Genomic DNA, 14,621 nt, shown 5'->3' on the forward strand with positions numbered 1-14,621 from the left:
TGGCCAGTGCATCAGCGCTGAGGGCTGGAGTCGTTTTTACATACTCCAGCCCTCACAATCGGCACAGAGGGGACACTGTTCCCGCACTTTTGTTTGGGAACTCCCACGGACCGCCCCTCTCCACAGACGCCGGCAGCCATTCCTGCTGACACGCTGAGCTGCAGAGGGGAGCCGGGGAGACCCAGACAGGGAATCTGCAGCCTCTTACCCGCTATTCAGCGGGCGGTAAGCCCCCTCTTGTGCCAGTATTATTCTTAGTATTTTGTTTCTACAAATACTTTGTATTGCATAGCGCTGGTCGCCCTTTGGCTATAGACTCTCTCACATTGCAGAGAGCCAGCAACATGTCGTCCGTAAAACGCAAGGGTGCCAAGGCACAGACATTATATGCTTCCTGCACCGCTTGTGGGACTTTTCTACCGGCAGGCTCCACGGACCCCCATTGTGTGCAGTGCTCGGCCCCTGCGGCGCTTGCACAGTCGGGACCTCTGCTGGACGTGACCCAGGGTGTACCACCTGTGAATGCTGTCCAGGTGACAGGAACTGAGTTTGCAGCTTTTGCTGACAGAATGTCTCTCACTATGTCACAAATTCTTGACACATTGCGAGCTAGGCCTGTACTTCAGGCCACGGACACTGTGCAATCATTGCCCCCTGGTCCCCCTCAGCTCCAAGCTCCGGGACGGGCATATACACCTTAGGGTGAAGACTCTGACTCGGACGATGGCCCCGGGCAGCCTAAGCGGGCTCGCTATGACGGGCCTTCACATTCATCTCAATGGTCAGGATCCCAGCGAGATGAATCTATGGGTGATGAGGCGGACGTAACTGATCAGGATTCTGATCCTGGGACCGCTCTCAATCTAGATACACCAGATGGTGACGCCATAGTTAATGATCTTATATTTAACATCAATAAGATGTTAAATATTTCCCCACCAGCTCCTCTTGTGGAGGAGTCAGCTTCGCAGCACGAGAGAATCCATTTCAGATACCCTAAGCGTACTTTAAGCACTTTTCTGGACCACGCTGACTTTAGAGACGCAATCCAGAAACCCCACGCTTATCCTGAAAGGCGTTTTCCTAAACGGCTTAAAGATACACGCTATCCTTTTCCCCCTGAGGTGGTCAAGGGTTGGACCCAGTGTCCAAAAGTGGATCCTCCAATTTCCAGGCTTGCAGCTAGATCCTTGGTTGCAGTTGAAGATGGAGCGGCACTTAAAGATGCCACTGACAGGCAGATGGAGCTCTGGCTGAAATCCATCTATGAAGCGATTGGAGCGTCATTAGCGCCTTCTTTTGCGGCCGTATGGGCACTCCAAGCTATCTCAGCCGGGCTTGCGCGAGTTGACTCCGTCACACGTGCATGTGCCCCGCAGGTAGCACCATTGACCTCGCAAATGGCGGCATTCGCGTCGTACGCGATTAATGCTGTTCTTGACGCTACAAGCCGCACGGCAGTGGCGTCAGCCAACTCCGTTGTTTTGCGTAGGGCCCTGTGGTTGAGACATTGGAAAGCAGATTCTCATTCCAAGAAGTGCTTAACCAATTTGCCTTTTTCTCGTGACCGATTGTTTGGAGAGCGTTTGGATGAAATCATCAAACACTCCAAGGGTAAGGACTCATCCTTACCGCAACACAGACAAAACAAACCCCAACAAAGGAAGGGTCAGTCTGGTTATCGGTCCTTTCGAGGACCGGGCAGGTCCCAATTCGCCTCGTCAAAAAAGACTCAAAAGGACCAGAGACGCTCAGATTCTTGGAGGTCTCAGTCACGCCCAAAAAGGACAGCCGGAGGAACCGTTGCCAAGACGGCGTCCTCCTGACTTGCGGTCTCCGATTCCCACACCCGCGGTCGGTGGGAGGCTTTCCCACTTTGGCGACATCTGGCTGTCACACGTCAAAGACCGTTGGGTGAGGGATATTCTGTCTCACGGGTACAGGATAGAGTTCAGTTCTCGTCCGCCAACTCGTTTCTTCAGAACTTCTCCACCACCAGACCGAGCCGATGCTCTGTTGCAGGCGGTGGCCGCTCTAAAGGCGGAAGGAGTGGTGACCTCCGTCCCGCTTCAGGAACAAGGTCACGGTTTTTACTCCAATCTGTTTGTGGTCCCAAAAAAGGACGGATCGTATCGGCCCGTCCTGGATCTAAAGTTGCTCAACAGACACGTAAAAGTCAGGAGGTTCCGGATGGAATCCCTACGCTCCGTCATAGCCTCAATGTCTCAAGGAGATTTTCTAGCATCAATAGATATCAAGGATGCGTATCTCCACGTGCCGATCGCACCAGAGCATCAGCGTTTCCTACGCTTCGTCATACACGACGAACACCTACAGTTCGTAGCGTTACCTTTCGGTCTGGCAACAGCCCCCCGGGTCTTCACCAAGGTCATGGCAGCAGTAGTAGCTGTTCTGCACTCGCAGGGTCACTCGGTCATCCCGTATCTAGACGACCTGCTTATAAAGGCACCCTCTCAAGAGGCATGCCAACACAGTCTGAAGGTGGCACTAGACACTCTCCAGAGTTTCGGGTGGATTATCAACTTTCCAAAGTCTCATCTAACCCCGACCCAATCTCTGACTTATCTTGGCATGGAGTTTCATACTCTCTCAGCGATAGTGAGGCTTCCACTGGACAAGCAGTGCTCGCTACGGACTGGAGTGCAATCTCTCCTTCAGAGCCAGTCGCACTCACTGAGGCGCCTCATGCATTTCCTAGGAAAGATGGTAGCAGCAATGGAGGCAGTCCCGTTCGCGCAGTTTCATCTGCGCCCTCTACAATGGGACATTCTACGCCAATGGGACGGGAAATCGACGTCCCTCGACAGGACTGTCTCCCTCTCTCAGACTGCCAAGGACTCTCTCCGTTGGTGGCTTCTCCCCACCTCATTGTCACAGGGAAAGTCGTTCCTTCCCCCGTCCTGGGCAGTGGTCACGACGGATGCGAGCCTATCAGGGTGGGGAGCGGTGTATCTCCACCACAGGGCTCAGGGGATGTGGACTCTGGAAGAGTCCACCCTGCAGATCAATGTTCTGGAAATCAGAGCAATCTATCTTGCCCTGCGAGCCTTCCAACAATGGCTGGAAGGCAAGCAGATTCGGATTCAGTCGGACAATTCTACGGCGGTGGCTTACATCAACCACCAAGGGGGAACACGCAGTCGCCAAGCTTTTCTAGAAGTCCAACGGATTTTGACGTGGGTGGAAAGCAGAGCGTCCACCATATCCGCAGTTCACATCCCAGGCGTGGAAAACTGGGAAGCAGACTTTCTCAGTCGCCAGGGCATGGACGCAGGAGAATGGTCCCTTCACCCGGACGTGTTTCAGCAGATCTGTTGCCGCTGGGGGACGCCGGACGTCGATCTGATGGCGTCACGGCACAACAACAAGGTCCCAGTTTTCATGGCACGGTCTCACGATCACCGAGCACTGGCGGCAGACGCCTTGGTTCAGGATTGGTCGCAATTCCGACTCCCCTATGTGTTCCCACCTCTAGCATTGTTACCCAGAGTTCTCCGGAAAATCAGGTCCGACTGCCATCGAGCCATACTCGTCGCTCCAGATTGGCCAAGAAGGTCGTGGTACCCGGATCTGTGGCATCTCACGGTAGGCCAACCGTGGACACTACCAGACCGTCCAGATTTGCTGTCTCAAGGGCCGTTTTTCCATCTGAATTCTGCGGCCCTGAACCTGACTGTGTGGCCATTGAGTCCTGGATCCTAGCGGCCTCAGGTTTATCTCAGGAGGTTGTTGCCACAATGAGACAGGCTAGAAAACCATCCTCAGCTAAGATCTATCACAGAACGTGGAAGATATTCTTAGCGTGGTGCTTGGCTCAAGGGTTTTCTCCCTGGCCATTTGCATTGCCAATTTTTCTTTCCTTCCTGCAGTCTGGGTTGGAAAAAGGTTTGTCGCTTAGCTCTCTTAAGGGTCAAGTCTCCGCGCTATCCGTATTCTTTCAGAAGCGCTTGGCACAGCTTTCTAAAGTACGCACGTTTCTCCAAGGAGTTTGTCATATCGTTCCTCCTTACAGACGGCCATTGGAACCCTGGGATCTGAACAAGGTTCTCATTGCTCTCCAGAAGCCGCCTTTCGAGCCTTTGAAAGAGGTTCCCCTTTCTCGGCTTTCACAAAAGGTAGTTTTTCTTGTGGCGGTCACGTCTCTTCGAAGAGTGTCCGAGCTAGCGGCGTTATCTTGCAAATCTCCCTTCCTGGTGTTTCACCAAGACAAGGTAGTACTGCGTCCAATTCCAGAGTTTTCTCCCAAGGTGGTTTCTTCCTTTCATCTCAATCAGGATATCACCTTACCATCTTTGTGTCCGCATCCAGTTCACCAATTTGAAAAGGGTTTACATCTGTTGGACCTGGTGAGAGCACTCAGGATTTACATTTCTCGCACGGCGGCTCTACGCCGTTCGGATGCGCTCTTTGTCCTAGTCGCTGGTCAGCATAAGGGATCGCAAGCTTCCAAATCCACCCTGGCGCGGTGGATCAAGGAACCAATTCTTCACACATACCGTTCTGCTGGGCTTCCGATTCCATCTGGACTGAAGGCCCATTCTACCAGAGCCGTGGGTGCGTCCTGGGCATTACGGCATCAGGCTACGGCTCAGCAAGTGTGCCAGGCGGCTACCTGGTCGAGTCTGCACACGTTTACCAAACACTATCAAGTGCATACCTACGCTTCGGCAGATGCCAGCCTAGGTAGACAGGTCCTTCAGGCGGCGGTGGCCCACCTGTAGGAAGAGGCTGTCTGACAGCCCGTTCATGTGGTATCTTTTTACCCACCCAGGGACTGCTTTTGGACGTCCCACTGTCTGGGTCTCCCAATTAGGAGCGAAAAAGAAGAAGGGAATTTTGTTTACTTACCGTAAATTCCTTTTCTTCTAGCTCCAATTGGGAGACCCAGCACCCGCCCTATTTGTTCTTAGGGTTTCGTTTTTTCGGGTGCACATGTTGTTCATGTTGTTTCTTAAGTTCTCCGATCGTGTTATCGGATTGAATTTGTTTTTGAAACTGTTATTGGCTTTCCTCCTTCTTGCTTTGGTACTAAAACTGAGGAATCTGTACTCCTACGGGAGGGTGTATAGCCAGAAGGGGAGGGGCCTTACACTTTTAAGTGTAGTTCTTTGTGCGGCCTCCAGAGGGCAGTAGCTATACACCCACTGTCTGGGTCTCCCAATTGGAGCTAGAAGAAAAGGAATTTACGGTAAGTAAACAAAATTCCCTTCTTCTATTCCTGATTTAGGTTTTTAGTTGAGCTGAATCTGTGCTGCACTTCATGTACAGGTTCAGTAGTGAAGCTCCTCCTCTACAGATTGGAGTTGGGAGTTAGGAAAATTGAGGAGTCGGAGGTTTGGCTTACCGACGCCACAGCCCTAGAGGCAGAGGAGAGGAGAGTTTGTGTGCATACACATGTGTTATGTGTAGACCTGCAGCTGGTGTCCCTCCTAACCCTGTGGTCTGAAGTAAAAACTGCTGCTTCAAGAATTAGGCTGGAAACACATCTATGCGAATAAAATCGGTCCGACTGGGCTGAAAAATACTCGGCTGATTTTAGTTCACGTTAGGTGCGAGTGCAACGCAAGTGCGATGCTTTTTGCTCGCGTGTGTGTCGCGTTTGCGATGCTAGTTTCATGCAACATCTTAATGATATAAAAGCTATTACACATGTGTCATTTAATTTACCTTTGGGAATGTGATGTCACATTCATCTGTTGAATATTTAATGAGCGAAGTTACTGCCACACTCGCAAATGTGAACGCTGGTGCGCGTGTGTGATCCTACTTTTAATCCCCTTCCATAGGAAATCATTGGGACAAATGGTGCGAGAAACTCGCAAAAAAGCAGCATGCTGCGGTTTTTTTCTCAGTCCGATTTGGACTGAGAAAAAAAAAAAAAAAAAAAAATCGCAGATGAGAGCTGAATCATTCACTAACATGTGTCCGATTCCAATGCGAGTTTTTCTCGCATTGCTCTACTGCGAGAAACTCGCAAGTGAGAAGCAGCCCTTAAAGTACTGTGCAGAAGACGTCAAGAGAACAACCATGAGTCATGTGAAAGGTAGCAATCACTTTTGGCAGCAATTCTGCAGCTGTGAAGCAGGTGAAAACAGCAGCAACTCTAAAACTGTGGCAGACCTTCTTTAACGAGTTCATGCAACAGCACTTAAAAGGTGTTGTCCATAACTCAGCCAAGCCCTTCTTAATCACCATGTTTCCCCCCAAACAAAACAGATATACTTCTTTACAGTGCAGGTGACATTCGATCAGTGATGGCACTGACTCCTGAGGATCGCATGACATAATGTCCTTATAGCCAATCACCAGCACTTCACTGACCTCGCCTTCCGACGTAACTGACAACGGGAGGAAGTAAGATTCTGATTTGTCCAAATTAAAGGACAGGGAAGTAGCCATTTATTGCCACAGGATTGTGTGACAATGATAGGGCTGCTTCTCACTTGCGAGTTTCTCGCAGTAGAGCAATGCGAGAAAAACTTGCATTGGAATCGGACACATGTTAGTGAATGATTCAGCTCGCATTTGCGATTTTTTTTCTCAGTCCAAATCGGACTGAGAAAAAAAATCGCAGCATGCTGCTTTTTTGCGAGTTTCTCGAACCATTTTTCTCAATGATTCCCTATGGAAGCGGATTAAAAGTAGGATCACACACGCGCACCAGCATTCACATTTGCGAGTGTGGCAGGAACTATGCTCATTAAATATTCAACAGATGAATGTGACATCACATTCCCAAAGGTAAATTAACTGACACATGTGTAATCACTTTTATCTAGTTAAGATGTTGCAGGAAACTAGCATCGCAAACGCAACACACACAAATCGCACACGCGAGCCAAATCATTAATTTATTCAGAAATAGCATCGCACTTGCGTTGCACTCGCACCTAACGTGAACTCTGGTAATAAAACGTCCCGGAATAAAAAGAAACCACTATGGCTAAATAAGACTGTACAAAGTATAATAAAACAAAAACAAAGGGCGTTTAAAATCTTGAAGGCTGAGAATACAGAAATAGCATTTCAGGAGTATAAAGATATCAATAGGCAATGCAAAAAAGAAATCAAACAAGCAAAACTAGCTACTGAATCAAAAATCGCCAAAGACATTAAAATAAATCCAAAAATCTTTTATAAATACATTAATGCAAAAAGGAAAACAAAGGATAGTATTGGCCCCTTAAAATATAATAACAAGTTAGTTAAAGAGGACAAACAAAAGACTGAGATATTAAATAGGCATTTCTCTTCTGTGTTCACCAAGGAACTGACTGTACCAGGCATCATTCAACAAGTGAAAAATCAAAGTTCACCACCCGATATAATTAATTTAACACAAGGACAAGTACGCCTACGTCTGAGTAAATTAAACATTGACAAATCCCCAGGGCTAGATGGCATTCATCCACGAATATTGAGGGAATTGAGCTCCGTAATTGACAGACCGCTGTATCTTATCTTTTTAGACTCGCTTGTAACAGGGTTGGTGCCTCAGGATTGGAGGATTGCTGATGTGGTACTGATATTTAAGAAAGGTAAGAGGGTAGATCCAGGCAACTACCGTCCAGTAAGCCTGACATCAGTAGTATGCAAAGTTTTTGAGGGCATTTTAAGGGATGACATGCAAAAATATGTTGCAGAAAATATAATAACTGACAGACAGCATGGATTCATGAAAGATAAATCGTGTTTAACCAACCTGTTGGGGTTCGATGAGGGGGTAAGAGCAAACCTGGATATTGGTAATGCAGCTGATGTGATTTATTTGGACTTTGCAAAGGCATTTGATACTGTACCACATAATAGCCTTATACTAAAGCTCCAGAAGCAAGGACTAGGGGAAACTATATGCAACTGGGTAAGGAATTGTCTAAAAGATAGGAAACAAAGAGTAGTCATAAATGGTACATTCTCTAAATGGGCCATAGTCAGCAGTGGGGTGCCGCAGGGATCTGTGCTAGGACCAATTCTTTTTAATCTCTTCATTAATGACCTTGTGGATGGGATTGATAGTAAAGTGTCAGTCTTTGCTGATGACACCAAACTATGTAGGATATTAAAAACTGACCTTGATAGTATAATATTACAAAAAGATCTGGATAAGATGTCAGAATGGGCAGATACTTGGCAAATGAGATTTAATGTTGATAAATGTAAAGTAATGCACCTAGGACGGAGTAATCCTATAGCTGCGTATACATTAAATGGAAGTAAACTCGGGACTACAGAACAGGAGAAGGACTTGGGTATTCTCATTACAAATAAGCTGAGCAGCAGCACTCAATGTCAAGCAGCAGCTGCTAAAGCAAACAAGATTCTAGGGTGTATAAAAAGAGAGATTAGATCCAGTGATCCCAACGTATTGTTACCCCTCTATAAATCACTTGTAAGGCCACATCTGGAATATGGGATTCAGTTTTGGGCTCCACATTTTAAAAAGGACATTCAGAAGTTAGAGTCAGTTCAAAGGCAGGCAACTAGACTACTACAAGGAATGGAAGGCCTCCCATATGATGACAGGTTGAAAAAGTTAGATATGTTTAGCTTAGAAAAAAGACGTCTCAGAGGAGATCTCATTTATATGTATAAACACATGTGTCGTCAATATAAAGGACTGGCACATGACTTATTTCTTCCAAAGACAATACTAAGGACCAGGGGGCACTCACTGCGAGTGGAAGAAAAGCGATTCCGGCAGCTAAATAGGAATGGGTTCTATACAGTTAGAGCAGTCAGACTGTGGAATGCCCTACCACAAGAGGTAGTAATGGCAGATACTATAACAGCTTTCAAACAAGGGCTGGATTATTTCCTCAGTACACAAAGAAGGGAATTTTGTTTACTTACCGTAAATTCCTTTTCTTCTAGCTCCTATTGGGAGACCCAGACAATTGGGTGTATAGCTTCTGCCTACGGAGGCCACACAAAGTATTACACTTAAAAGTGTAAACCCCTCCCCTCTGCCTATACACCCCCCCCGTGCATCACGGGCTCCTCAGTTTTGGTGCAAAAGCAGGAAGGAGGAAACTTATAAATTGGTCTAAGGTAAATTCAATCCGAAGGATGTTCGGAGAACTGAAAACCATGAACCAAGAACAATTCAACATGAACAACATGTGTACACAAAAGAACAACAGCCCGAAGGGAACAGGGGCGGGTGCTGGGTCTCCCAATAGGAGCTAGAAGAAAAGGAATTTACGGTAAGTAAACAAAATTCCCTTCTTTGTCGCTCCATTGGGAGACCCAGACAATTGGGACGTCCAAAAGCAGTCCCTGGGTGGGTAAAAGAATACCTCGATAAAAAGAGCCGTAAAACGGCCCCTTCCTACAGGTGGGCAACCGCCGCCTGAAGGACTCGCCTACCTAGGCTGGCATCTGCCGAAGCGTAGGTATGCACCTGATAGTGTTTCGTGAAAGTGTGCAGACTCGACCAGGTAGCCGCCTGACACACCTGCTGAGCCGTAGCCTGGTGCCGCAATGCCCAGGACGCACCCACGGCTCTGGTAGAATGGGCTTTCAGCCCTGAAGGAACCGGAAGCCCAGAAGAACGGTAGGCTTCAAGAATTGGTTCCTTGATCCACCGAGCCAAGGTTGACTTGGAAGCCTGCGACCCTTTACGCTGGCCAGCGACAAGGACAAAGAGCGCATCCGAGCGGCGCAGGGGCGCCGTACGAGAAATGTAGAGTCTGAGTGCTCTCACCAGATCTAACAGGTGCAGATCCTTTTCACATTGGTGAACTGGATGAGGGCAAAAAGAAGGTAAGGAGATATCCTGATTGAGATGAAAAGGGGATACCACCTTAGGTAGAAATTCCGGAACCGGACGCAGAACCACCTTGTCCTGGTGAAACACCAGGAAGGGGGCTTTGCATGACAGTGCAGCTAGCTCAGACACTCTCCGAAGTGATGTGACTGCCACTAGGAAGACCACCTTCTGCGAAAGGCGTGAAAGAGAAATATCCCTCATTGGCTCGAAAGGTGGTTTCTGAAGAGCCGTTAGCACCCTGTTCAGATCCCAGGGTTCTAGCGGACGCTTGTAAGGAGGGACTATGTGGCAAACCCCCTGCAGGAACGTGCGTACCTGCGGAAGCCTGGCTAGACGCTTTTGAAAAAACACAGAGAGCGCCGAGACTTGTCCCTTAAGAGAGACGAGAGACAAACCCTTTTCCATTCCGGATTGAAGGAAGGACAGAAAAGTGGGCAAGGCAAATGGCCAGGGAGTAAAACCCTGATCAGAGCACCAGGATAAGAAGATCCTCCACATCCTGTGGTAGATCTTGGCGGACGTTGGTTTCCTGGCCTGTCTCATAGTGGCAATGACCTCTTGAGATAACCCTGAAGACGCTAGGATCCAGGACTCAATGGCCACACAGTCAGGTTGAGGGCCGCAGAATTCAGATGGAAAAATGGCCCTTGAGACAGCAAGTCTGGTCGGTCTGGTAGTGCCCACGGTTGACCCACCGTGAGATGCCACAGATCCGGGTACCACGACCTCCTCGGCCAGTCTGGGGCGATGAGGATGGCGCGGCGGCAGTCGGACCTGATCTTGCGAACACTCTGGGCAGCAGTGCCAGAGGAGGAAATACATAAGGCAGTCGAAACTGCGACCAATCCTGAACTAATGCGTCTGCCGCCAGAGCTCTGTGATCTTGAGACCGTGCCATGAATGCCGGGACCTTGTTGTTGTGCCGGGACGCCATTAGGTCGACGTCCGGCTTCCCCCAGCGGCAACAGATCTCTTGAAACACATCCGGGTCAAGAGACCATTCCCCTGCGTCCATGCCCTGGCGACTGAGAAAGTCTGCTTCCCAGTTTTCTACGCCCGGGATGTGAACTGCGGAGATGGTGGAGGCTGTGGCTTCCACCCACAGCAGAATCCGCCGAACTTCCTGGAAGGCTTGCCGACTGCGTGTGCCGCCTTGGTGGTTGATGTATGCCACCGCCGTGGCGTTGTCCGACTGAATTCGGATCTGCCTGCCTTCCAGCCACGGCTGGAACGCCTTTAGGGCTAGATACACTGCCCTTATCTCCAGAACATTGATCTGAAGGGAGGACTCTGGCTGAGTCCAGGTACCCTGAGCCCTGTGGTGGAGGAAGACCGCTCCCCACCCTGACAGACTCGCGTCCGTCGTGACCACAGCCCAGGATGGGGGCAGGAAGGATTTCCCCTTCGACAAAGAAGTGGGAAGAAGCCACCACTGAAGGGAGGCCTTGGCTGCCCGAGAAAGGGAGACGTTCCTGTCGAGGGACGTCGACTTCCTGTCCCATTTGCGGAGAATGTCCCATTGAAGTGGACGCAGATGAAACTGCGCAAATGGAACTGCCTCCATTGCTGCCACCATCTTCCCTAGGAAGTGCATGAGGCGCCTCAAGGGGTGCGACTGGGCTCGAAGGAGAGATTGCACCCCTGTCTGTAGTGAACGCTGTTTGTCCAGCGGAAGTTTCACTATCGCTGAGAGAGTATGAAACTCCATCCCGAGATATGTCAGCGATTGGGTCGGTGTCAATTTTGACTTTGGGAAATTGATGATCCACCCGAATCTCTGGAGAGTCTCCAGAGCAATGTTCAGGCTGTGTTGGCATGCCACCCGAGAGGGGGCCTTGACAAGAAGATCGTCTAAGTAAGGGATCACCGACTGTCCCTGAGAGTGTAGGACTGCTACCACTGTTGCCATGACCTTGGTGAAGACCCGTGGGGCTGTCGCCAGGCCGAAAGGCAGTGCCACGAACTGAAGGTGTTCGTCCCCGATGGCGAAACGCAGGAAGCGCTGATGCTCTGGTGCAATCGGCACGTGGAGATAAGCATCCCTGATGTCGATTGATGCTAGGAAGTCTCCTTGGGACATCGAGGCGATGACGGAGCGGAGAGATTCCATCCGGAACCGCCTGGTTTTCACGTGTCTGTTGAGCAGTTTGAGGTCCAGAACGGGACGGAAAGATCCGTCCTTTTTTGGCACCACAAACAAGTTGGAGTAAAAACCGTGACCCCATTGCTGAAGGGGAACAGGGATCACTACTCCTTCTGCCTTCAGAGTGCTCACTGCCTGAAGAAGAGCATCGGCTCGCTCGCGGGGCGGAGATGTTCTGAAGAAACGAGTCGGAGGACGAGAGCTGAACTCTATCCTGTAACCGTGAGACAGAATGTCTCTCACCCATCGGTCTTGGACATGTGGCAACCAGGCGTCGCAAAAGCGGGAGAGCCTGCCACCGACCGAGGATGCGGTTTGGGGAGGCCGAAAGTCATGAGGAGGCCGCTTTGGGAGCGGTTCCTCCGGCGGTCTTTTTAGGACGTGACTTAGACCGCCATGAATCAGAGTTCCTCTGACCCTTCTGTGGCCTGTTGGACGAGGAGAATTGAGACCTGGCTGAGGGCCGAAAGGACCGAAACCTCGATTGTACCTTCCGTTGTTGAGGTCTGTTTGGTTTGGACTGGGGTAAGGACGAGTCCTTTCCCTTGGATTGTTTAATGATTTCATCCAACTGCTCGCCAAACAGGCGGTCGCCAGAAAATGGCAAACCGGTTAAGAACTTTTTGGAAGCAGAGTCTGCCTTCCATTCACGTAGCCACATGGCCCTGCGGACTGCCACTGAATTGGCGGATGCTACCGCCGTACGGCTCGCAGAGTCCAGGACAGCATTCATGGCGTAGGACGCAAAAGCCGACGCCTGAGAGGTTAAAGACACAACCTGCGGAGTAGAGGCACGTGTGACTGCATTAATCTCAGACTGACAAGCTGAGATAGCTTGGAGTGCCCATACGGCTGCGAATGCCGGAGCAAAAGACGCGCCTATAGCTTCATAGATGGATTTCATCAGGAGCTCTATCTGCCTGTCAGTGGCATCTTTGAGTGATGCACCATCTGCCACTGCAACTATGGATCTAGCCGCCAGTCTAGAGACTGGAGGATCCACCTTGGGACACTGAGCCCAACCCTTGACTACGTCAGGGGGGAAGGGATAACGTGTGTCATTAAGGCGCTTAGTAAAGCGCTTATCCGGAAAAGCTCGGTGTTTCTGGACTGTATCTCTGAAGTTGGAGTGATCAAGAAACGCACTCCGTGTACGTTTGGGAAACCTAAACTGGAATTTCTCCTGCTGAGAAGCTGACTCCTCAATCGGAGGAGTTGGAGGAGAAAAGTTCTAACACCTGATTGATGGACGCTATAAGGTCGTTTACTATGGCGTCCCCTTCAGGTGTATCAAGGTTGAGAGCGGCGTCAGGATCAGAGCCCTGATCTGCCACCTCCGCTTCATCCTCCAGAGAGTCCTCATGCTGAGACCCTGAGCAGTGTGATGAAGTCGAGGGAAGCTCCCAGCGAGCCCGCTTAGCCGGTCTGGGACTGCGGTCCGTGTCGGAGTCCTCACCGTGGGACCTATGAGTCGCCCCAGGAGCACTTTGCTGCGCCGACCGAGGGGGGTCTGAGAGCAATGATTCAACAGTGCCCGGGGCCTGTGTTACCGGTCTGGACTGCAAAGCTTCTAGTATCTTAGCAGACCATCTATCCATAGACTCAGAAAGTTTGTCAGCGAATACTGCAAACTCTGTCCCTGTCACCTGGACAGTGGCAGCAGGTGGTTCCACCTGGGCCGAGGGTCCCACCAGTGGCTGAGGCTCCGGCTGAGTGAGTGTCACAGGGGCCGAGCATTGCACACAATGAGGGTAGGTGGAACCTGCAGGTAGCATAGCCGCACATGAGGTACAGGTTGCAAAATAAGCCTGTGCCTTGGCACCCTTGCTTTTTGCGGACGACATGCTGTTGTCTCCTCTTAGAGCAATCAGAGAGGGTATATAGCCAAAAGCAAATAGTGCGGCCGTACAGAGTAAATGTATACAATATAAGCATATAAATATACACTTCGGCATCCAGGGGGGCCAGCACCTAGTAACAGGTGCGGCTTACCGACCGCCCTCAGCGGTTGTGTGACCACCAGATTCCCTGCCTGGGCCTCCCAGAGCTGTGGAGCTCGGTGTTGTCTCCCCTCTGAAGTTCTCCAGCGTCAGAAGTGCTGATAGAAATGGCTGCCAGCGTTCTGAGAGGAGGAGGGAGCCGTGGGCGTGCCTCAGAAAGTGCGGGAATCTGGTGCCCCGCAGTGCTCAGTGAGGGGGGAGGAGGATACCTCAGTATGCTCCAGCCCTCACCGCTGACATGCAGTCTAGCGTCCCTCCTTCACCCCTGACTGGCAGGCCCGGGGGCGGGAGTTTGCGGTACTAGGCCGCAAAAGCCGGGGACTAAATTTATTAGCGCGGCCGGCAAACAAGCGCGGTCGGGCGGTAGTCCCGGCGACGCAAAACACCCAGCAGGTGCTGCAGCGTCCGTTACACAGGCGCTCTATGCGCCGTCCCCAAGGGGACACAGAGTACCTCAGAGGAGCAGGGCCTGTCCCTGACGATACCCGGTCTCCTGTCCAGCAGATTCCCCCAGGGGCTGCGGAGGGAGCACGGTCCCAGTGCATGGTGACCGGTTAGGATCCCACTTCACCCAGAGCCCCTAAGGGATGGGGAAGGAAAACAGCATGTGGCTCCAGCCTTTGTACCCGCAATGGGTACCTCAACCTTAACAGCACCGCCGACCAGAGTGGGGTGAGAAGGGAGCATG

General features: G+C 50.6%; 1 protein-coding gene across 1 annotated transcript in view; it reads right to left on the reverse strand.

Annotated features, from left to right (window-relative positions):
- HSPA14 (heat shock protein family A (Hsp70) member 14) overlaps nucleotides 1–14,621 on the reverse strand; it is an 81,256-nt gene that overhangs the window by 57,784 nt on the left and 8,851 nt on the right. The gene's annotated exons all lie outside the window — the stretch shown is intronic.

This window comes from Anomaloglossus baeobatrachus, chromosome 4, assembly GCF_048569485.1.
Source record: "Anomaloglossus baeobatrachus isolate aAnoBae1 chromosome 4, aAnoBae1.hap1, whole genome shotgun sequence".
In the NCBI taxonomy this organism is placed as follows: domain Eukaryota; kingdom Metazoa; phylum Chordata; class Amphibia; order Anura; family Aromobatidae; genus Anomaloglossus; species Anomaloglossus baeobatrachus.